General features: G+C 36.8%; 1 long non-coding RNA gene across 1 annotated transcript in view; it reads right to left on the bottom strand.

Moving 5' to 3' along the window:
• Nucleotides 1-792: 792 nt before the first annotated feature.
• The window catches only part of LOC134736631 (uncharacterized), a 504,835-nt gene continuing 479,523 nt past the window's right edge, over nucleotides 793-26,104 (bottom strand). Inside the window, exon 4 of the long non-coding RNA XR_010120744.1 lies at nucleotides 793-1,207. This is a non-coding gene — a long non-coding RNA (uncharacterized lncRNA). The remainder of the gene's footprint in view (nucleotides 1,208-26,104) is intronic.

Raw genomic sequence — 26,104 nt, 5'->3', positions numbered from 1 at the left:
ATAATATAATTCTGTATAATTCAACCAAATCTTCATTTCATGCTAACCTGTGACCCAATCGCTATGTTAGTGTGTCTGGGGATATTAAAAATATGTAAGACATATTTCACAACTTCAAGGAGTTAAGCATATAATGGAAGGAACTTACAATTAATTGAATTGGTTAAAAAGTGGGGTGGGGGGTGTTAAAAATTTACCAGATTTATTTTTCCTTTTATTTCCTTTAACGTATTAGCTTGGACAATCAACAATTGTCATAGTTTGGAGGAAATGTGAATATGTACAAATACAATGGAGACACCAGCTTTCATATTGTGCCTCAAGCAACAAAGCCTTTTTCTCTGTTCTGCAGAATAAGTGTCGAGACATACAGGATTAGATATATAATGTGTGGCCACTCTCCAGTAACCACTATTGAACTTCAAAATTAGTTTAGTCATTAGCTTTGACAAATGAGGAGGCTGTTATTGATTTTTACACATGTCTATCATGGGATCTATTTAAAAAGAACAGTCAATTCTAAGAAAGATTATGTTAATCTTATTGGTTTGATTTAATAATTGGAGGAGGCAGAGCAGGGAGTGAAAAAGAGAGGCCAAGCAATTGGCAGTATCTATCTGTATCATTTTCTTAAATCAATTCAAAAAACAATTTGGAAAAAAAATCAAGTCTATCTGTCTTTTCTAACAAAGCTAAGAATATATTGATAAATCATTCCAGACAATGTTAACCAACAGTTTGAGAAGTTCACGAAAAAGGACATTGACAGGAGGGATACAATTACTAATTTATTTGTCTTTTTATGGTTCAGTTAAGAGTATCTTAGGTAGTCTAGCACATGGCAGCCCGTCAAACTTCACAGGGTAGCTGTCAGAATTTTGACTGATGTACAAGAGCTCCTTGCTCATGTTTGCCCTTCCTTTCAGTGGAGTGCACACAGGTAAGACAGCTTGTTGGTAATTTTTATTTAATGCTCCCAGGATCTGTGGCTACACTTTTATTGAAAGTTCTGACAATAAAATTCCACTCCCTGAAATTTCCAAGGTTTCTGCTGTGAGCGCTTCTCCACTTAAACAAGATCTTCCTCTGGGTTTAGACAACTCTTGAGGGTCTTTTCTGATGCCTTCTGATCTTGGAGACAGCTGTTTAGTATGTTGGATATGGTTTTATTTTGTTTTGTTTTTTGTTAGCTTTACTGGAAAGGCATCTAAAAGAAAAACAAAACAGAAGGAATTAGCAGTGCAAAGGCACATCAGGGCTTCAGGGAGGCCTTCATAATTCCGAATTAGCAAATGCCAACTTGAACCCAGTTTAACAATTTTTAACCTTTTCTCCACTCCCTCTCTGTTCCTCAGCTTCAATCCAATCCACTCATTAAATGAAACTGCTCATTCCATACTAGTCCTGGATGTCAGTTCTAGAAATTTATTTTTCTAAACATTGAAAAAGGTTTTAGACTGGAAGACTCAAACAGGCTTGAGTCCTGGACTCTTCAGTGTTGGATCAGAAGGCTTTAAATTATACAGGAATTACAGACCAGTGTTCACTCCATTTTAAATGCTTGAGCAGATGTTTGAAAAAAGTAAATTGCAATATGGCCATAAAACACCTTAATGTACTAAGGGCAGGTGCCTAGCATACTTCATCTTTACTCCATCATACAATGTGATATTCAGAGACGTATTCTTGTATTTCAAAGTTCATGATCAAAGCTATCACAATTTGGTTACCAATGTGAAACCTAAAACTTGACCTGTATTTTCACACAGAAAGTTGGAATTGCTAGGGAATAAGGCTTGATTGGTAAATCTTTTGAAGGCACATTTTAATAGTTATTAGAGATAATTATTTTCTCCTAAGGTGGTAGTCATGTGGTACACTCTCACTGTAATCATATAACCTCTTATATCTGTGTAATTCCAACATTTTGGACTACTATCCCTAATAGCATAATTATTATTTCAAAATAGAAAGGATACTTTATCACAACATTAAAATGTAGGAAGTATATAAACTCAGAGTAAGTGTAGTCCTTTAAATTGAATGTTTAGCTTTATCAAATAACTAATTTCATTGTTGCATTGGTAAAGATAAACTTGATTATTCTACAGAAAAAAAAATCTAAAACCTCAGGGCTTATAAAACAACAAAATGCATTCTTTGTTCAAGCCACACGTATACTGATTTTTTTGGTTTTTTGTTTGTTTGTTTTTTGAGGGATTGATACGTCCTCCCACAAGGATGAGAAGCCTGAAAAAGCAAAAGAGCAAGGCAGCCCACACAGTGAAACGTAATATTTCTCTGTGGAAGGAACACATATCACCTCCACCCATGTTTATAGTCCAAAGCGAACCACATGACTCAGCTCTAGTTCCACAGGGCAGGAGTTTATAAAACTCTTGCATTGAGTGACTCTGGATATTAGTAGACATTACCTAGCCACATTTTTCATTGTAAAAATGAAGAAGCCCCAGTGATTTTTCCATCTCTGCCTCCTAAGTGGCTATTACACCAATTGGCCTATAGTAGAAGTTACTACTTGAATTAGGTTTCAAACCCACGTTTTCTGACTTCCAATTCATGTTCCTTCCCATAGCAAAACCTATCCCCTTAGTGCTATGATTCTTTTAAACGTGTACAAAGATAAAGATAAAAAGTATATTTATAAAGAAGTCAGAATCCAAGGAGTGCTCCTACATCTTTATCTTTTTTTGTTTCAGAACCATCCCCTAAGGTAATTATGTCAGGTGTTTTACCCTGACTTTGGATTTAAGGAAACTAAGGTTTAGCAAGAAAGTGGCTTACGTAAGATCCTATAATAATTGGTAGAGCAAGACTCCTGTCTGAATCCCCGAATCCTATTGTGTGGGGAGTCCTGGTGTTTGCCAGCCATCTGGGTGGCAGCAGGCCCTGGAGTGAGCAATGCACCCTTGAGATCTACTGCCCTGCATCTGTTTCAGGTTTGCTCATCTTCAAACTTTTTTGTTATGAACTTCTTTTCAATCCTTTGCCCTGACTTTTCTCCCACCACAGTGGGGAAATACTAAAGCTCATATCAAACTAGAGATGTGCAACACATGTTTTCCTTATGGTGTGAACTTGTGACGTCACTATAGGGCAAGGCAAAGCAAATTCAGAAGCTGCTTACAGAAGCAATGTCCCACATCGTTTGATTTCAAGCTTTTTGTGAAACTTACTAAAATTAGGGTCTAAAATATTGTTTCTGACAATTACCTTGACTTTTCGTGTTTTTAAAATTCCTAGATTTTTTTTTTTTTTTATCGGTGGAGTTTTTTTTTACATTTCACTTTAAGTTCTGGGATACATGTGCTGAACGTGCAGGTTCGTTACATAGGTATACATGTGCCACGGTGGTTTGCTGCACCTATCAACCTGTCATCTAGGTTTTAAGCCCAGCATGCCTTATTTGTCCTAATGCTCTCCCTCCCTTTCTCTCCCAACCCCCAACAGGCCTCGGTGTGTTTCCTTCCTTGTGTTCTTTGATTTTTTAATCATAATCATACAGGCTCCTCACCCTCCCTGTTTCTGACTTATATTAATATGTTTATTGGCTGAGTAACATCCAAACATCCCACTTTTACTAAGAGGCACTGGGATACTGATTGTAAAGCATAGGCAAAAATAATTTAGTTCTCCTTTCTAAATTTCCACTGATATTCAGCTATGTCTTCATGCTACCAAAAGGTTGTCTTTTTTGTCAGCCTACCAAACGCTCCCTGAGATTCTGCTACAGCATAAAAACAAGTTTTTGAATCTTCAGAGAGAATGTTTGCCTGACCTTGCCCCAAAAGTATACAAAGATCAGATTGACATATTAGAAATAAGCCTACATATTTCTATATTTTAGCTGTAGATACAAAAGTATCTAACATTTTCTTAGAAAGTTATTTTACCCTGATAGGAATGTGGTTGTTTTAGGTCTTGAAGGATTATTGGTTACCCTGTGGTTTCTGTGAAGTGCAGATGTTTTCAAGATGGTGTTACGTGTGAAAATCGTATATTTAGAAAGATTTGAGCTCTTAGACATTCCCTGGAGGTAACTAAGTTTAACACTTTGAGGTTCAAGTGAGAATACAGATATTTACATAAGATTTTACAAAAGATATCATTTTAGTTATGTTTATAATCTCTATATAGTTACTTTAATATGTTAATAGTGCACAAATTAAAATGTAATTAAGTAATGTGATAATCAAAACATTAATTTATTCAATGAAAATTGAAATGATTTCAGTCAAAGTTTATTTCATTTTTGAGAATATTTTGAAGTCATCAGTGTTTTGGAAAATAGAAAATTCACCTTAATGTGAGTTAAAATTACTGTTTCTTTCTTAACTGTAAAATGGTATGACAGTATCTCTCAAACCAACACGAAGATTAGGTACACTGTAGTTAATGCAGTGCTAATTCTGCTGACATTAGTTTAGAAATTCTTATAGATTAATATTCAGCTGTAATTAATATTCAACAAATCCAGTAACACGTTTTCATTTATTGAACTTGACTTTTCTAGCATGTCTGACACAGTTTACCATCCGTTTCTTCTTCAACATTTCTCTTTCTTCCTTTTTTTTTTTTTTTTTGAGACAGAGTCTCACTCTGTTGCCCAGCCTGGAGTGCAGTGGCGCAATCTCGGCTCACTGCAACCTCCTTTTCCCAGGTTCAAGTGATTCTCCTGCCTCGGCCACTTAAGTAGCTAGGACTACAGGCATGTGCCACTATGCCTGGCTAATTTTTTTGTATTTTTAGTAGAGACAGGGTTTCACCATGTTGGCCAGACTGGTCTCGAACTCCTGACCTCAGGTGATCCGCCCATCTCGGCCTCCCAAAGTGCTGGGATTACAGGTGTGAGCCACCATGCACGGACAAACACTTCTCTTACACAAACTTCACGAAACTGAACTAGCCTACCTTTGCTCTTACAACTCACATCCCTGATTGCTCTTTATTTTCTCCTCAGGTTTCTCTTCCTTCCTTGCATAACATACACATAATGGATATTTCAAGTCTTGATTTTCTTTCTACAATGCCTTTGTTTTTTCAAACTTTAAGTCCAGGGGTACATGTGCAGGATGTGCAAGTTTGTTACATAGGTAAATGTATGCCTCACAGATCATCCTATCACCCAGGTATTAAACCCAGCATCTGTTAGCTATTCTTCCTGATGTTCTTCCTTCTCCCACCCTCCCCCCACCCTCCGACAGGTTCCAGTGCATGTTGTTCCCCTCCGTGTGTCCATGTGTTCTCATCATTCAGCTCCCAATTATATGCGAGAACACACAGTATTTGGTTTTCTGTTCCTGTGTTAGTTTGCTGAGGATAATGGCTTCCAGCTTCATCCATGTCCCTGCAAAGGACATGATCTCATTCCTTTTTATGGCGTCATAGTATTCCATGGTGTATATGCACCACATTTTCTTTATCCAGTTTATCATTGATGGGCATTTGGGTTAGTTCCATGTCTTTGCTATTGTGAATAGTGCTGCAATAAACATATGTGTTCATGTATCTTTTTAATAGAATAATTTATATTCCTTTGGGTATATACCCAGCAATCCCATTGCTGGGTTGAATGGTATTTCAGCCTCTAGGTCTTTGAGGAATCGCCACACTGTCTTCCACAATGGCTAAACTAATTTACACTCCCACCAACAGTGTAAAAGCATTCCTTTTTCTCTACAACCTCACCAGCATCTGTTATTTTCTGACTTTTTAGTAATAGTCACTTTGACTGGTGTGAACGGAATCTAATTAAATTAAAGAGCTCCTGCACAGCCAAAGAAACTATCAACAGAGTAAACAGACAACCTACAGAATGGAAGAAAATTTTTGCAATCTGTCCATCTGACAAAGGTCTAATATCCAGCATCTATAAGGAACTTAAACAAATTTACAAGAAAAAAAAAACAATCCACTAAAAAGTGGGCAAAGGACATCAAAAGACACTTCTCAAAAGAAGACATGCATGCTGCCAACAAACATGGAAAAAAGCTCAAATCACTGATCATTAGAGAAATGCAAATCTTCAACATCTTTGTATTTAGTTACTCTATGGCAGTGGTTATCTTCAGTTCCAAATTTGCTATTTCTGCTGGACATTCTTGTAATAGTTGTCTGAACTTTAAATGTGACATTCCAAATATAACTTTTATTGTCTCTCCCACTACCAAATTTAAAAGCAGAAGCTCCCACAGACATTCACATTTCCGCCAGTGGTATTGCCAATCACCTAGTTATCCAGGCTGGAAGTCTTAGCCCTCAATTTTACAAATGTCTCACTATGAAAGTATTCTCACTCTAAGTTGTTAAATTTAGTGTTCTAACTCTAAACTATCACTTGAATTTATTTTCTTCTTCCTATTTTTCTGCAAATTCATTTTCTTCACCTTAACTTGGACTGCTGAATAGACCCCTAACCAATCTTCCTACTCGTAGTCTTTCACTTTGCTAGTCCATCCATCATACCACTTCTACATCAACCATCTCATTATTCCATCCTTCTGCTTGGGAAAACCAAACAAGAAAAAAATGCTCCCTACTACCTGGACAACAAAGCCCCAAATTCCTAACCTCACTTTATTGATCCACCTTTTCTCTCATCTTCACCTATTCCTTCTTTCTCTAACCTATTTTCTAATCTGTATCCGCTACTATTCTTATGCATATAATCTGTTTTTATCAATAAAAATTACCCCATATTTTCTGACTGTAACTTGCAATTCCCTACCTTACACCTTTGACAAGTTTTTGTGCCAGAAATAGCACAGAGTAGGGGCAGATTGCACCACTTTCTTATCCTTGTCTGCTGGACAGTTTGCCCCCTAAATACATAAAACCCAGGTGAAAATGGGACGACCGTTGGGAGGCTGAGGCGGGCGGATCACGAAGTCAGGAAATCGAGACCATTCTGGCTAACATGGTGAAACCCCATCTCTACTAAAAATAACAAAAATTAACCGGGTTTGGTGGCGGGCGCCTGTAGTCCCAGCTACTCGGGAGGCTGAGGCAGGAGAATGGCGTGAACCCGGGAGGCGGAGCTTGCAGGCTTGCAGTGAGCCGAGATGGCACCACTGCACTCCAGCCTGGGCCACAGAGCGAGACTACGTCTCAAAAAACAACCAACCAAACAAACAAAAAACGGAGGACCGGTATTGAAAATACAACTTCAAGGAAAGGCTCTATTTTGAAGCCCCTGACAGTAACATTGTCGTAGGTAAGTCTGCCTCATATGGATATATTTAAAGCAACCACTCTTTTGATACCTTCCTGTCCTATTCAGTCTGAACTCAAATTCTAACACATCCATTTAACTTTCTTTTATTCTTTAAGTTGAAAGAATTTCTCCAAGCACTTCTATAGCATTTTATTAACTTCTCTAAGGAGCTATTTTCCGTTACAGTATTATATTGTTTTATGTACCTATCTTACCCTTCATTTCTAGTTTATAAACAAGGTGAAGACAATCCGTATAACACTCATTTCTGTATATTCCATATAACCTAAAAAAGACATTCAAATATATGAACTATTTGCATCTGCTTAACTAAATTTTTTATAGTAGTGGGAGTCAAGCTAGATTCTCTCCTTTTTTAATCTGGTCCATTTCATTTGGTTTTTGTCCTGACATTATAAACCAGCAATTATTTATATTTTCATTTCACAAAGACATTGCATTGTGTCTATTATTTGACCTCTTCTCTACCGATCAAATTTATTTTTTTTTAAAGTTATTATATACTTCCTTAATACATACTGCATCTTTATGGAGAAATGTATATACATACGTACATATTCATATGCACACACTTAAATAAACATATGTATATCTGTATATATGTCTATGTTCTGACTACTAGGATTTTGTGAGATGAAACATTTCTTGGAATCTATGACAATGACTTGTGTGTTTAACTTTTTGTGTCCTGTCAGTACATTGCTCAATGCTGGATGCATAGTCAGTGCTTTATGTCTAGTATCCATTTTTAGTAAATTATTATATTTTTTGGAAACTCAAAATATGGAGCACTGATCAGTCTTGTATATGTGTACATGAATTATAACAATTTTTAATATCTGTATGTGGGAACTAAAAGCAGGATTGCTTTCCACTTCTCAATTACACGTGATCTCCAAGTCACACATAAAGCAGGAAAAATATTTAAATTACATTTGGGGAAGGCAATTTCCCCCCCAAAATCACACTGAGGAATCTGCACAATGCCATGAACAGCTACGAATTTAGAGTTATCCTAAAGCTGTCAAACATCTGCATCTTTCACATCTGGGGCAGCATCTGTTCTGTGTTGTTAGAAGAAAACAACAAAATTGGGGTAAATGCCACAGCACAATATCAAATTCTACAAATCTAACAAATGTATTTATTTATCGCCAATCAAGTGGCCAAAAAGCGGTGTGAGGCCCATACTAAGATGCTTGATAATTGCATTTCTCAACTCCCTTTAGAAAACGCTATACTCCAGGCCTGGGAATAACAAGCTTTTGCATAACAGCACTGGGGCCTATAAATAAGAAACTCATTAAGCTACCTGTAGCAGGCCTCTACCCCAGCCCTGCACTGGCTTGGGGAGCTTAATGAGGTGATAATGAGGAGAAAATGGTTTAGCTCCTTTTTGGCCTGGTTTGCCATGGGTAGCGAAATCCCAGTCTTCAGTGAAACAGCCACCATAGAGCCCAATTCATCATTCAGGGTGGGTCTATACCAGAGAAATAATTTGCTTCTAGGCCCCGAAGTTATTTGGCTCTCCTGTCTGTGGAAACAAAGCAAGCTATTCATTCACATTTGAAGGGACTGTCCGAATAACACCAATAAAGGGTGTTAAACTAGCTGGTCATTAGCATTTGAAGGGAATGGCCAAATAACACCAACAAAGGGTGTTAAACCAATCCACATTATAGGTATTGGGGTGGGAGAACTGTGCAATTCTAAGTGGATTAATGCCAGCATTATATACTCACTATAAGCCTGGCCTCCTCACTAGGGTTTTATATTCATTGCAGGCTGGACCAAACCTTGGCCAAGCTCTCCCCTTCCTTTTCCCTACAAAAACAAAACAAAACAAAAAAAAAAAAACCCCAAAAATTAAAGCAGTGAGCTGGGGTTAAGATTATAATGTTTAGAGAACAGAAGAGATCAGATCACCAATCTGTTGGGCATCCAAGCCACAGTGCCAAATTCAGCAGGATGTTCTATGGCGGTCCCCAAGAGGGGGTCGGGAGAATAGATTGGTAACCAGTTTTATTTGAATTGAGCTTTTCTCAGTTACACTAACTGATACGGCTGCTAACCCTCTCCAAGTGAAGGAAAAAACAAAAGGAAAAAGTGAAATCAGAATTTCAAGAGGAAAATGCCTCAATGATCACTCAGTCCAGTGTTTCAACCCAAGTGGAAATCCTTTGATAATGACCTTCAGGGAAGGACCTTCATCCTCTAGCTGAAAGCAACCTAGGAAAGTTAGAAAAAGCATACTTCTGGGCTACAGTCAAGGATCCAATCCCTACTGTGGGCATGAATACTATTCTACCAGGGGAGGAGAGCTACATGGTGCCCATGTGCAGCACAACCAGAATTCTACTTACATTCTTTCTTTCTTTCTTTCGAGACAGGGTCTTGCTCTGTCACCCAGGCTTGAGTGCAGTGGTGCCATCTTGGCTCACTGCAACCTCTGCCTCCTGGGTTCAAGCCATTCTCCCGCCTCAGCCTCCCGAGTAGCTGGGATTACAGGTGCCTGCCAACGCACTCGGCTAATTTTTGTATTTTTAGTAGAGACGGGGTTTCACCATGTTGGTCAGGCTGGTCTCCAACTCCTCCTGACCTCAAGTGACCTGCCCACTTTGGCCTCCCAAAGTGCTGGGATTATAGGAGTGAGCCATCGAGCCTGGTCTCTACTTACATTATTTCATTCTTCAAACACTTTTGTAGGGTACACAATAAAAAGCCTCGTTTTGTAGATAGGAAAATGGCAGTGAAGAGAGATTCAATTGCTTATCCTGCCCGATGCAGCTAGGAAGTGCTGGAACCAAAATTCACACACAGAGAATATGGCTTTCTATAACACGCAGATTGGGACCCAGGGAACCAATATACTCAGCTGAGAGGAGATGGTGAAAATTTAAAGGTAAGTTTCTAGTAGACATTCCAAGTAAATCATGGTCTATTGGACATATAAATTTATCTTTGCCCCACACCAAATCAACCACAGAGAATAAAAACCATCGCAAGCTCACAAGGACAAAGACAAAGGGAGAGATAAAGACAGCAGTTGAGAACAGTGTACATTACACTTAGCAATCCAAATACATTTACAAATGAAAGTTGAACTCTTATTATCCACAAGGGATAGGGGAAAGCAAGGCCAATAAAAAGCAACTCAGTTTATCCTTCAGAAAGTGGCACAAGATAGGGGGTATGGAGTCGGGGGTGCAGTTGTAATCTCTGAACCAAGAGGCAGGATGAAGACTGGTTCAACGTCTGTTCAGCTCCAGGAACCCCTCCACCAGTTCACCAGGCCAGGCAAATGTTTCCTCCCACACCCTTCATCACCCCAATCAATTTGTTGTTGGTTGGTCAGATTGATTCATAGTCTGCCATAATCTTAAAGCTCAGCAGGTCTGAAAACTTCATTTCCCCTTTAAATGTAATCTTCCCACTGAACTTACTCATTTTGGTGAATTTTACTGAATTCTCCCAATCATCCAGGCATGAAGTCTTCTTCAGTTTTAAATGCTTTTATTATTCAATATGTTTAATAGAGATATGAGAATACGTGTATGTTTTGAGCGACAATAGTAATATGAATACCTTTATATCCACCACATTTATGATCTAGACTATAAACCACAGGTTTGCATTTACTGCAACATTCCTTTCCTGCTCCATCTTTTGCTTCTTCCCAGAGGAAAACACTATTCTGAATTTTGTGTTTTTCATTTTCTCACCTTTAGATGTTTTGTCACATGTGTATGCATCCCTAAAGAAAATGCTGCTTATATTCACTTCCTTTTAAGCTGTGAAATATTATCATACTGTATGTAGTCGCTTTTCAAGTCAATGCCATGTTTCAAAAATTTATCCATGTCAGCCGGCGCAGTGGCTCATGCCTGTAATCCCAGCACTTTGGGAGGCTGAGCGGGGGCGGATCACTCAAGGCCAGGAGTTTGAGATCAGCCTGGCCAACATAGTGAAACCCCACCTCTACTAAAAATGCAAAAATTAGCCAGGTATAGTGGCAGGTGCCTGTAATCCTAGCTACTCGGGAGGCTGAGGCACAAGAATCACTTGAAACCGGGAGGAGGCAGAGGTTGCAATGAGCTGAGATTGCACCGTTGCACTCCAGCCTGGGTGACAGAGCAAGACTCCATCTCAAAATAAATAAATAAAAATAAAAGTTAAAAACAAATTCATCCATGTTATAGTATTTGCAGTGTTGTTACTTGGTGATATCCTGTGTATGAATACACCTCAATTTATTGTCATTTTCTTCGTTTCTGATCATAGTTCTAGTTTTTTGCATTTATAAATTATGCTGCTATGTACACTGTGTGCATACCTCTTGTATATGTATATGCAATAGTTTGTTGTTGTTGTTGTTCTTATTATTATTCTTGTTTTTATTAAATACCTAGGAATAGAATTGCTGGTCATAGGATGTGAGGTATTTAAATTTACAAAATAATGCCAAATTGTTTTCTACACTGATTGTATTAGTTTGCACTCTCAACAGTACAATATGAGTTTTCATTTGTCCCTCATCTCACTAGGTGTATCCCTGATTACCAAAAAGATTGAGAGTTTTTCATATTTAGAGAATGTTTCCTATTCTCTAAAATGCATATATATATATGCATATATATGTATTAATATATGTATGTATATATATAAAATATACACACATACATATTAGCTATACACACATAATATATGCATACATATTATGTATATATGCATACTATATATGTAATACTGTGTATATCTACATATTGTGTGTGTGTATGTATATATATATATATGCATTTTTAAAATATACTGTGTCTTTTTTTGAGACAGAATCTCACTCTGCTGCCCAGTGCAGTGGTGTGATCTTGGCTCACCACAACCTTGGCCTCCTAGGCTCAAGCAATCCTCCCACCTCAGCCTCCCAAAGAGCTGGGATTACAGGCGTGCACCATCACACTAATTTTTTTTGGTATTTCTTTTTGTAGAGGTGGGGTTTCACCATGCTGCCCAGGTGGTCTCAAACTCCTGGGCTCAAGCAATCTGCCTACCTCAGCCTCCCAAAGTGCTGGGATTTACAGAAAAATTGAGAAGACAGTGCAGAGACTTCCATATATCCTGCAGTTTCCCCCAGTTTAACATCTTTTTTAAAATGTGGTACATTTGTTACAATTGGACCAATTTTGACACATTATTATTAAATAAAATCTCCATTTTGTTTAGATTTCCTTAGCATTAGTCTAATGTTCTTTTTTCATTCTAGGATCCCATCTAAGCTGCCATATTTTATATGGCCCTCATGTCTCCTTAAGCTCCTCTTGGCTGTGACATTTTCTCAAATTTCCTTGTTTTTGATGACCTTGGCACATTTTGTTTTGGTTTTTTGAGACAGTCTTGCAGCAGTAAGCTGTGATCACACCACTGCACTCCAGCCTCGACTTTGCGGGCTGAAGTGATCCTCCCACTTTGGCCTCCCAAGTAGCTGGGATCAGAGGCATGTGCTAGTTTTTTTTTTTTTTTTTTTTTTTTTTTTTTTTTTTTCTGATTTTTAGTAGAGATAACGTCTCACTATGTTGCCCAGGCTGGTCTCGAACTCCTGTGCTCAAGGAATCTTTCTGCGTCTGCCTCCCAAAGTGCTGGGATTACAGGTGTGAGCCACTATGGCTGGCCGACCTTGGCAGTTTTGTGTATTGGTCAGGTATTTTGCTCCTCTATGTTCTCTGTCTAGGGTTTTTCTCATAATTAGACAGGGATTATGGGTTTTAGCAATATAAAACATAATATTTTCTATCAGGTTCTTTTTTTAATTTGTAGTAGCTGTTTTGATATTCTGCTATTAATCCTTGCTGATTACATATTCTTCAAGTCTGTTATCTTCTTTCACCTCTTCATATAAAACAAATTTAAAATTATAAAATAATATTTATCAAGATTTATTCTTCTTTGATTAATGTGTGTGCATGTGTGTGTCTTGCCAAAGAAAATCTTTCCAATTCTGAGTTCTTAAAGATACTCTCCTAAACTGTAATTTAAAAGTTTTAAAATCTTGACTTACACATTTAATTCTAATCTATTTAAGTTTATTTTCTTGTATTGTATAATGTAAGGTACTAAGTGATTTTTCTATATGGATTAACAATTGTTTCAGCAGCATTTAATCTGTATCATGATATTTTTCCGCGGACTATACACCACCTTTGTCATATATCAAATTTCCAGAGATGCCTGTATCTGTTTATGGCTGTTCTTTTCCATTCCATTGATTTCTGTGTCTATCCCTGCACCGGTACCATACTGTCTTAAACCACAGCTGCGTGATGAGTTTTGATATCTGGCAGAGTAAGCTCCCCATTTTATTATTCTTTAGGAGTGGCTTGATTTTTCTTATGCCTTATGTCTTTTCTATATATTTCAGTGTCTGTTTGTCAAGTTCCTTTAACAATTTCCATTGGGGTTTTGATCAAAATTGCATTGAAACTTTTCAGTGATTCAGGGTGTTTTTCTAATCCATGAATATAGTATTGCTCTTTGAGATTTTCTTTATTGTTTTTATGTGTGTGTTTTTTATAGAAGTCTTGCATGTTTTTCTTAGATTTTTAGGAATCATTGATTTGTTGTTATTGTACATTGTTACTTTAATTTTTCAAATCATTTATTGCTGTTTACAAATATTATGGTTTTGTATCATCTTGTATGTCTAGTAACCTAACTTATTGATCTAATTTTCCAAATACTGTTCCGTAACATTCTTTGTGATTGTCTATATTGAGAAATGTTTTATCAACAAATACGGGTTATGTTTCTTCCTTTCCAAATCATATAAATGTTTTGCTCCTTTTATTGTAGGGGCTAGAAACTTTAGAAGAATGTTGGCAACAATTAGTTTTAGTGTACCTCCTTCCTGATATTAATAGCTATGATTCTAATGTTTCACCATTAAGAATGTTGTTTGCCGTAGGTGTTTGGGTAGATACTTAAAAAAAAACCTTTCATTTTAGGTTCAGAAGTACATGTGCAGGTTTGTTCTACAGGTAAATTTGTGTCACAGGGCTTTGTTTTACAGATTATTTTATCACCCAGGTACTAAGCCTAGTACCCATTAGTTATTTTTTTTCTCCTCTTCTCTCTCCTCCCATCCTCCACCCTCAGGTAGGCCCGTGTCTGGCTCCCACTTATAAGTGAGAATATGTGGTATTTGGTTTACTGTTCCTGCATTAGTTTGCTAAGGATAATGGCCCTCAGTTCCATCCATGTTCCAGCAAAAAATATAATCTAATTCTCTTTCATGACTGCATAGTATTCCATGGTATATATTCACCACATTTTCTTTATCCAGTCTACCGTTGATGTGCATTTATGTTGATTCCATGTCTTTGCTGTTGTGAATAGGGCTGCAAAGAACATATGTGTTTATGTGTCTTTATAGCAGAATGATTTATATTTCTTTGGGTATATAACCAGTAATGGGATTTCTAGGTCTAGTGGTAGTTCTGTTTTTAGCTCTTTGAGGAATTGCCACACTGTTTTCCAAAATGGTTGAACTAATTTGCACTCCCACCAACAGCTTATAAATGTTCCCTTTTCTCTGCAATCTTACCAGTATCTGTTATTTTTTTACTTTGATAATAGCTATTCTGACTGGTGTGAGATGGTATGTCATTGTGGCTTTGATCCGAATTTTTCTTTAATGATCAGTGATATTTTGTTTCATATGCTTTTTGGCTGCATGTATGTCTTCTTTTGAAATGTGTCTGTTCATTTCCTTTGCCCTCTTTTTAATTTTTTTTCTTATAAATTTGTTTAAGTTCCTTATAAATGGGAATATTAGACCTTTGTCAGATGCATAGTTTGCAAATATTTCCTTCCATTCTGCAGGCTGTTTGTTGATTCTGTTGATAGTTTCTTTTGCTGTGCAGAAGCTCTTTAGTTTAATTAGATCCCATTTGTCAGTTTTTGCTTTTGTTACAATTGCCTTTGGTGTCTTCATCATGAAATCTTTGCCCATTCCTATGTCCAAAATAGTATTGCCTAGGTTGTCTCCCAGAGTTTTTATAGTTTTGAGTTTTGCATTTAAGTCTTTAATCCATCTTGAGTTGATTTTTGTATATGGCATGAGGAAGGAGTCTAGTATCAATCTTCAGCATATGGCTAGCCAGTTTATCCCAGCACTATTTATTGAATAAAGACTCCTTTCCTCCTTGTTTTTTGTCAGCTTTGTCCAACGTCAGATGGTTGTATGTGTGTGGCCTTATTTCTGGGCTCTCTAGTCTGTTCCATTGGTCTATACCAGTGTTGGGGAGATTATCAGTTAAAGAATACTCCCTTCAAGACCTAGTATGCTATAAGAGATTTGTGTTTGTTTTACACAAATATATTAGTGGATATTCAGTTTTATCAAATGATTTTTCTATATCTGTTGAAAGAATAATTTGAGTTTTCTTCTTTAATCTGCGGATTTGGTGAATCACAATTATGTTTCCTGGCATTAAATCACCCTTGAATATTCCTATAATAAATGTAAGTTGATATTTGTTTCATTTTTTTCTAAAATTGGATGTGTTTTGAGAAATTTTTGCATATAAAATCATGAATGAAATGGACTTAGAGTTTTCTTACCTTGTATACCCTTTTTCTGGTTTTGATTTCAGAGTTATACTAGTCTCATAGTATGACTCGTAGTGCCCCCTATTTTTATGTCCTCTGGCAGAATTTATGTAAGATTGAAATGGTGTGCTCCTTGAAAGGTTTTAGACTTCGCTGGTAAAACCATGTGGTCCTGGTTTTCAAATACTTTTATATCTATATAATATATATATTTTCAATGCCTTTTCAAGGCATTTATAATAAGTTATATTTTTCCATAAATGTGGCTATTGCTTTAGGTTATCTATAATATTTAAGCATTCATTGTTCCTTTTCTAATTTCTTATATTAGATGCTTAAGTTATCATTTAAAAAATTTTTTCTAATATAGTTTGAGGCTGTAAATATCCCTTAAATGTGCCACTTTTGCAGCATTGTACAAAGTTTGTTTTATAATATCTTAATTATCATTCAGTTATTTTTTCTCCAAATTCCATTGTTTTCTTATCTATACCATGTTATTTTAAACTGTATTTTTTAGTTTCCAAAGTATTTAAAAAATTTTGTTATTAATTTCTCCACAAATTGGATTGCCATTTAAAACAAAAAAGCATGGGCCTAAGGCATAGTTTTCTTGTCCCAGGACTAGCATTCCCATTTACCCCAAGAGCAGCATTTTCTTTCCTATTTACTCACATCTTGCCACTCTTACTCTGCTTTCAGGTCACTGTTCCTTTTTATTTATTTATGTATGTATTCGTTCTGAGAAAATTTCCCTTTCTTTCATGTGATTTCAGCAATGCATCAAATCGTATTTGTGTGAGCATATCCAGGATCTAGATGTTTTCTAGTAGTAGTGCTGTTTGTAATATCTGCTTGATATCTAGTGAATGCCAACAGGGTTCTCCAACTACATTTAGAAATTTATTCAAGTCAAATGAAAATACAGAGCATTCAAAAGTTTGAAATGCTGCACAACATTTTCACCTATTCAGGCTATTCTACTCTGTAGTGTTCCCCAATTGCATACTAAGAAAGGATTGAATAATACACAGTATTAGTCTAAAAAAGTTTACTTTAGCTACGTTTGCTTAATTTCAGGCTCACACCATCTCTGGTGTAGATAATTATGTGTATTGATTTAAAGTGTCTTCCTTTTCAGCTCTGACATAAAGATAAATAAATAGATGGTGTTGCCAAATTTTCTTGGCTATATAAAGAGGTGATTGGTATAGATGAGCTCTAAGATACCTTTCAGTTCTAAGAAAATATACTTGTGTCTAAAAACAAGAAAATAGCATTTCCCATGAATTACCTGCCAGAGAATAATTGAGACTTCAGTAAACATTGCATTTTTCCTGTTAGTGGAGTAGCAACTTCTAAAGTACTTTTTTTTAACCCTTTAGTTCTTAATAACAACCTAATGCTGCCCTCAAGTCACTAATAATTGTTGCTGTATCTACCTGCCATTTATGGATTGAGATTTAGTGCAGTCTCTGTTAGTAAACGCAGATGGATACTCCATCCCTAAAATCAAAGTTCAAGAATGTACCCTTGGAACAGGACTCCTGGGATAGAACAACAGCTCATCTTGCAGCCCATAACCAGACAGTTCAGAAAGACCAGTTTATTGAATTGAAGCAAATTTGAACCAGTGATATTTATGAAGGCAGAATCCAGGAAGAGGAAACTAAGTCTGTAAGGTTAAGAAAATATAAAGAGTGGCCTTAAGAGTAATAGTCATGGTCTGTGAAAACAAGCACTGAAGTACTATTTATGAAAAATACAGGTGGTATTTGGGTGCAAGTTGTGGGAAAATTCTAAGCTTTATAATTTAGGACTTACAAAAGAATAGTTTTCTTGAGCCATCGAAATGACTTGTGAAAGATTTTATATATATTAATATATATAAATATAAATACATAATTTTTCACAAGCCATTTTGATAATACAGAAAAATGAGAATAGAGTATATATGTGCACTCTCTACATATACACACAGTATATGCACTATATATAGACACCTACACACATATACACATGTATTATGTGTATGTATATAGGTGTGTAGGTGTCTCTCTAGATATATGTATAAAATGAACTTCAATAATGTATCATTATCTTTTTATAAAAGTATTGAAAAACTAGATTTTATTTTTGCTTGAAATAATTGAAGTAATGAAATACTAGAAAGTCCTTAATGATCTTTACAGGGACTTAACTATACTTAAAGATCTACAAATACATTAGAAAATAAACTTGAAAATCTTCATTTTTGAGATCAGATTCATAGGAAATCTGTACTTATAATCACTATTGGCTTTGTTATATAATAAGATAAAAATAATAAATATTACTATGCAGAATTGAGATAATTATGTAGGCAATAATTCTACCCCATAAAAATTAGTAAAATGATTTGAGATTGATGAACTGGTTTAAACCACATTACTGTAAGGTACAAAATTTAATACATATTTTTCAACTTGAAAGGTTGACAGGGGAAATATATGTAGAGGAGTGACTAAGCAGCATACAAATATTCTTTTTAAATTAGATAACAATAAATCAAAATCAATTTCTGTCATTAACTTTTTGGAAGCAAATGAAGTTAGTGTCTTTACTTTTTCAGGCTTGAAATTTCTGCTCATTCTTTAGTTTTCAATTATAAATGAAAAATCTTATAATAAAAGAGAGAAGAGATGTCTGGGTAATTTATCTTATAACATTAGTGGGTAAAACAGAGACCTCTATATAGTTCTTTGAAGAAGCAGCTCATTCAAAGATGGACTGGAATTGTCACATATCACTCTTACAAGTTTTTTCTTGTATATCAGTTTTCTTCTGGGAAGTGAATCTACAGTAATAGCAGCATTGTTTGTCAATGTCCTCCTGTGATTGTTAGCAATGCATCCTTGCACATATTGTTTCAGACAAAAAATTAGTATTTTGCATTAGAAGAGGATAATTAGGCAATAAGATACAAAAGCGAGCATGGTTATCATGAGATAAACACACACATGGGGTGTTATGAGGCACAGCCAAGTGTCTGTAATCCCTCTAGGGTATGATTATCTCATGATAACCACACACCCTGGAGTTGCCTTATTGCTATTATAAAATATCTTTATTATAGGAAGAAATTGTGCATTTTTGTGCAGAAAGGCGACAGAGCTGGCAATTTAGAATGCCGAACAGCAGTTTCAGCTGAGCTATGTGGTTTACATAGATTAATCTATCCCATTGGAATGTTTCCCCAGCCAAAAAAAATGTTCCCTAAATCCAAGCAGTCATAATCTGTAGTGATGTGCAGCTATTTGGAGCATTTGAGAAATTCCCTGCCTGCTTCTTAGGCTGCTGGCTTGATGGTTGCATGGGGTGAATGCTGAGATGCACAATGACGAAAGGATATATGTACACACTGTTCTGGAAACTTGGTGTTCTGGGAACCCAAATTGTGATTCATGCAAATGTCAAATTTCTACGCTACAATTTTATCTTGATCAGAGTAAATGTGTTAAAAAGTAGTTAAAAAGACTACTAGGTAGAAACATAAACATTGGGACGAAACTCAACAAGGTAAGGGGAGAGTTCATGAATGTCCTACGTAAGAGATTACAAACTTACTGCCAATGGACTGAAGGGGACTGAGGGCTTTAAACCCGAAGAAATGAGAGCCAAAGGAAAGTATGAAAAACATCCATTAATATCTGAATTATAATCAGGAGCGGATTTATTCTCTATTGCCCCAGAGAAAATTAATTTAAGTGGAAATCATGGGGAAGAGGATTTCATTTTATCATGAGAATTCACCTTTAAAGTTTGAGTGGTTATAAAATATAATGGTGTTTCCTGAAAAAGAAAAACAATGTTTAAGCAAAGATGAGTGATAAATTAGGAGAGATTTCTTCATTAGAGAGGTTTCCTCATATCTCTAAAACTGATTCTTGAATAAAAATTAAAGTTATGGACACACACAATATCTGAGAAGAAAATCAACATTACCAAATGTGTGAGGACTGAAAAGAAATTGTGAATCCAAAGCATATCCCAGATACCTTCTGTTGGGAGTAGAAATCAGTAGTTCTTGTATGCATCATGAGTTTTTAAGTATTCTAAATGCACTAAAATAAAACTTCATTGTATTGAGACATCTTTGCTGGTTAAGTCTAAAGGATTGGTTATATGAATATTATTAGATTTAAAAATCACAATTCTCTTTTCTATGAATCTGATATATTACTAGCCTGATATTCGAAAAGTGATGAAATCAGGGCATGGGCAGTAGACATTTTAGCTTAGTTAAGTTTCCACTGTTATTAAACAAATGTGGGGTAAACTCACCAACAGGCCAGTCTATAAATTGTGTATAAAATGAAATCAATATTTATATTCATGCGTAGGCAGCCAAATCTTCAGGGGAAAAAAGAGTCCAGAGAATTTAGCCAAGCTTTGGTACTTTCATAATGGTCATCAAAATGTGTCAAATCTAAAGTAAGACTGTTGTTTAATATAGAATATGAAATGAATGTAATCAATTTGATTGAATAAAAAAATTCTAAGAATATATGCCATGCCTTTTAAATGCAGAAAAGCCAGTAACTGGTTTAAATGTAAACATAAATTGCATCAACAGATCTCCTATCCAGCCATGGTGATGCTTCATTGGTTTCTGCATTTCACTAACTGATAAGCTTTCATGTAAAATCAATACCTCAAAGTCTAATATATTTTGCATTGTTATGTTGTGGGTTCTGTAAGCCAAAATATATTTTTGATGTATAACTCTAGGTCTTTATTTTACAATAAAACTTGCCATGGGGAAAATTTAAAGGGGCACCATTTGTTTTCTAAATACGCAACAGTATCTTTCACGTAATTGACAATTGTTTCAACGGAATGTTATCATTTCTAGTTTAAATCCCCATCTTTTAATTTAGCCCTAGGCCATACCTTTTAAAGAAAATGCCATCCATGAAATATCAGATGCTTCTACAGGGCCAGACTTGTGTACCTTCCTAGTAGAGCTGTGTGAAAAATTTCACACCTACACTGAAACTGCCAAAATATGCTTCTTCACTCTTTTCAGTACCAAGGGGAAAACATATACTTCTTCCCTTTGGGCAGTTTTGACAGTTTTAATACAAGTGAAAAGCAGGTTTTGCCAGCAAAAAAAAAAAAAAGGAAAGAGAAAGAAATCTTGAATTATAATGTGACAATCTCATAGTCAAGGGGGAGGTGGAAGGAAGAGTCTCATCCAGGGATGACCACATGATCAGCAGCATTCATTTACTTGTGGAGAAGATCAGGGCAAGTGAAGGTGCCAGATGTTTTAAAGGAAAAGCTAATACTAAATAAAAATAATAAAACATGGCAATAAAAATTTGAGCTTCCTACAGCGTTTCCCCTTAGAGTTAAATCATAAGTAAGGCCAATTACTTCTAAGAATCTATCCCACATTGACAACATTACTCCCTCCCCTCCTACCCACCCCATGTTCTGTCAACATTTAGAAATCTTCCTTGGCATGAAGAGAGAGATATAAAAATATAAAAGTCAACTAACATATCCCTGAGACATCTCATTGCCCTGTAGAAAATTACCCTTTCTTCTTCACTCTCTTCTTCTTGAAATTTTTAAGGAATTCTCCACCTTTATGAGAGAGGGAAAAAAAAACCTTATTTGCAGAAAGGTTTTTAAATAGAAAATTGTTATTTATGATGACCACTTTTCTCAAACACTGCAATTCCCAAACACTCGAAAAGTTTGGAAAAAAAAAATAATAGGTCCAGAAAATACATATAGATGTAGCATAGGGAATTCAGCCGAGCAGAGAATTCTTCTGGATCCATGAATTTCTATAGCATTTTACACTCTTTAGTCATGCTTTAAAACAATTGAACACCCAACATAAACATCAAGTCAATGGAAAATCAAATGTGCTGAACCGTTCTGCATCCACCCAAACTCATCTGGTAGAATACTATACTTTCAGAACACATGGAATGAATTTGAACTTGACTCTTATGTAAAGTCTGCACTACATGCAGTTCAAAGCATTTACATAAAGATGCTTCTTTTGTCACTTTGAAGATAGGGTTACTGTGTATTGAGAGACAAAAGTGGATGGACCTTTTACACAAAGAGGGAAGTCGCTTTTATATTGTTTGGCTTTTCTAGTGATCTTAGAAGAGGACAATTTTGAGTTCTATATTTGTTAATTTAGAGAAAAACTGCTGATGAATGTATTTTAGGATTTGCCATTTGGATTATTTTATACTTATTCATTAAATAATGTAAATAGTCATTTCAGTAAATGTTATTTTATTTCAACTTTTCTGTACCTAATCACCGTAGACTATTGAATCTACAAAACTAATGTCTGGGCATAAGATAAGCAGACACTATGCCACATGTCAACATTTTTAGTGGGGAGAGAAACAGAAAGGGAAATTTGTTTTACTGTTTGTATAGTTTTCAAAAATGGACTTTTCCAATGACATTACATAACTTTGTAGTCTCATTCAGAGTTGAGGTCAACTTTCCCTCCTAAGGACCCCTTCCAAACAACCATCTTCTGACACTATGGCTCTGGGGATTGGGGCAGGGTTTACAGTGTCTTCTCACTGTCAATGCCTTTCATTATCTCCTACTTCTCTCATCCACTGAAGTTGGTCCTCCAGCCTGCTTGTGTGTCCTCACGTCTGCTAATGCCAGCTCTAACCCATTACTGGTCCTAATACTATTTACACTGTCCTGGCACCATTCAGATAGTTACCATTGGTACTGCTTCCACAATACTGCCTCTTCTAGAGATGCGAAAAGGTTGTACTCACTACTCTGCATATCCTCACTTTCCCCATCATATCCTAGAGGCTTTGGGCGAAAAAGTGTTTGTTTTTGAAAAATGTCTCCTTTCTCTTTCCTGGTGACTCAGATTCATGTGCATAGGGGCTGAGATAGAAAAGTGGCCAATTCCACGTTATCCTCACACTGTTCCTTCTCTTTGACTACGGAGTAAAGGCTACAAGAGTAAAGTTTTGCCCTTGGCTTCCTCTCAGGACAATTTCTTTTCCAGTCACCTTCTCTGCTCAACCCACTTCCCCATCATGGACCCATACACCCAGGATACAGATACGGTTTTGTCTAGTTGTGGCAGACACTGATGATTTTTTTCCATTGTGTGTTTGCTCCTTTACTTTAGTAACAGAAACTCTCCACCAGTTTACCCCTAAATCTCAGCAAGACGTGGTAAATCAGCTAGACACTATATTCCCCAGCCTCCCTTCTGGTGACAGGTGACTCGGTTACTAAATAGTTGTGTGGTAGATTGAACAAGAAGTGACCATTTAAGGCTGACTTATATACAATCCACTCTCTTTCATTACCCCTTCAGGGAATGACAAGAGCTGGCGCAGCTGCCTTGGGCCCAGAGATGGGAGCCACACGTGGGGGATAGCAGAGAGGACCAGGGTCTGGGCTCTACAGATCCCATGGAGGAAGCAGAGCCACCAGCTTTGGACTGCCCATCTCTGAATTGTTACCTAAGGGGAAAATAGGCTTCAATGTTTTTGCCCCACTCTATTTTTGAGTATCTTTATTACAGCATTTTGACCTGTACTCCAAATAAAATACTATGGTTGAAAAGAGAGGAGGCATTCAGTATGTATTTTATTATGTACCAGAAAAAGTAGTAAATCAATGAACTCAATCAATTTTCTTCTATATTTTGGCAGGAGATGTTTGGAAGGAAATACTTTCACAATTACATCACTGAAATAGCAACAAAAGGTGACTGGACACCTTTAGCATTAGGGCTAATACAGCTTGCAAATAAACTGAACCGGTATCTCAAGACAAAAAAATGAGGTTGAATGTGGAAACAGCCTGTCTATATAAGAACTTTGTGTACCACAAAGTGTTAGTTATATTATCATCATTTTACTGATATAATGTAATAATTATTATTTGTGTTTTAGCCTGCTCAGAGACTTGAAATAACATATCTGCTAGTATTTTAAATATACTTTAATAATCAGACAACAGGATGTTTAAATGCTACATTTATTCATTCAACATATATTTGTGGTCAATATGCAGAAAGCTCTAGCAGAGGATGTATCGCAGGTCAATGTAACAGTGATCCTGAAAAAACTGATTCAAATTGTATTAATACATGTGTTCGAATTCAGATGAATAGTCACACAAGGCACTAAAATGTACATATCACTAAACGCAAATTTCTCAATTGCACATTTCTTGATCTGTGTTTGTAGATATAGAACATATGCATATAGAAAAATGCAGAGAACAAATGAGGACATAGCTTAGGAGAAGGCTAATGGGATGTGTTTTAGCAAAAAGGCCGTAAGAAAATAAGAAAAGGAATGACTGGTTTAAAGAGCAATTGAGCGAGAGGAGAAAGGTAGTTCCACGGGGTAGCATTAGGTAGGAAACTCACATTTTTTTCCGACTTGGAATCTGTGGGAAGCATTTTTAATGTTATGTACCTCTTTGTATGTGTAGCTACATAACTGCCTTGTCTTTTCATGAAGGTAACTGGTTCAGCCTGTGAAATGTTCATTGATCTAAGTGGATGGGTCTGAGGGGAAGGGCTTGTCAGCTGGGACAGCTTATCAGAAGGGAGTTGTTCTTCCCACCCACTCCTTTCTATTTCTTCCTAAACCAGGGAAAATTCCCCTGGGAGTATCGAGGCCTCAGAGGGAACATTGCAGAGACTCAGGAGATGAGAAACGGTTTGTAAATGAGCATTTAAAACATGAAAACACTCTTGTTTTTAAAGCCAATGAGTATAAAGTACCAGTAGGAGACGTGAGTTGACAGCTGGGACTCTTCATCCGTCTGGCCGAGGGATTCTGAGTCAATCGCTGACGGATGAGAAGTAGGACTGGGAGAGCTTGGGCCTGTCAGAATCTGCTCAAAATTCCTGGGCTTGACATTTCAAACCAAATTCAAACCTTCCAGAGCTTGAGATTAAAGAGAATGTTTACAGAAAAATAAAAGAGGCTTGAAAATGCTTATTAAGAGGCATCTTAGAAATCTTTATAAAGCGTCATCTGTGATTATTTATATGCAAATGAATCTGAATGTGCTTGGCATACATTATGGGGGGTTTTCAGATTTTATAAAATCATGCTGATCATGAAAAAAGAAATCCACACCCATAGAGCCACTAGAGAGTTTGAAGCAAGGGCAGCTTGTCCATTCCCTGTTTGAAGCAGAACCGGGTAATGAAGGGTACGTGAGTGCTTTTCATCCAGTCACTGCAGGACAGCTTTTGCTCCTAGGGCTACATTATGAGCCCAAAGACAGCTCCAGAGGTTCCTGGGAGCATGAGATGTGCTCAGAGCTTCAGGTTTGTATTAGAGAGGCCTTGAGCAGGAATTTACCCTTTGCCCAGAAGAAGATTCTAGGGCCCGTAATCATTCCTGTGTGTTTTGGAGTAATCTGTACTGCTTCCTTCAGGAGTTTCTATACTTCCCAGACGGTCTGGGAAGTACAAGTGGCCTCTCTCAGTAGCAAGACTGGAACCGGGATCCTGAGCCTTTGCTAATCATAGTCTGAATTGCTGAATAGGTTTCCCAAGTGCAGAAGGTAGCCAGAGAGTGGGAAACATAGACAAGCATTAAATAAAGACAAAAAACTGCCACCAGGTCCTCAAGCTACTGTAAGTAGGAAAGCCATGATTAGGTTATACAAGCTAAAACAGGGCACTTTGGAAAATTTATAGAACTACTGAGTCCCTACCTAATGATAAGTTACTAATGGTCAGGACAAGAAAGATGCATCCCAGAAGTCACAGTGGTGTAAGGGAGTTGGGCTGTGTGCTGTGTTAACAAATAGTCAGGATCTTCAGCTTTGTGAATAACCAAGCAATGCATCCCCAGAGCAACAGGTGGTCACGGGCCCATCACTCCAGCCACAGATTCCCAGGGCTGACAACCACAGGCTCATGTGTGTTTCTGCTTTTCCCTCTCACAGTCTCTTCTAAAATCAGTAGCACAAGCTCAGGGCCAAAGCTGGCACTGAAGGAAAATCTGAAATAGGCCAAAGTTTGCATTGAATGCCTGCTCCTGCTCTTCCCACCCGGCCCTCCATGCTCTTGTCCAGATCTGTTCTTCTTGACAGCAGTCATCTTGGCCAACTCTCATTTTAGGTATAAGGTATATAAGTCTCCTTCAGTCTCAGGTGCAGTCCTTATACCTAAAATTGAGAGCTGGCCAAGATGGCTGCCTAAGGTGTTTGTCT

Source organism: Symphalangus syndactylus, chromosome 5 (genome assembly GCF_028878055.3).
Source record: "Symphalangus syndactylus isolate Jambi chromosome 5, NHGRI_mSymSyn1-v2.1_pri, whole genome shotgun sequence".
Taxonomy (NCBI): domain Eukaryota; kingdom Metazoa; phylum Chordata; class Mammalia; order Primates; family Hylobatidae; genus Symphalangus; species Symphalangus syndactylus.
The sequence above is the reverse complement of the archived record's forward strand: the minus strand, read 5'-3'. Positions and strand labels throughout refer to the sequence as shown.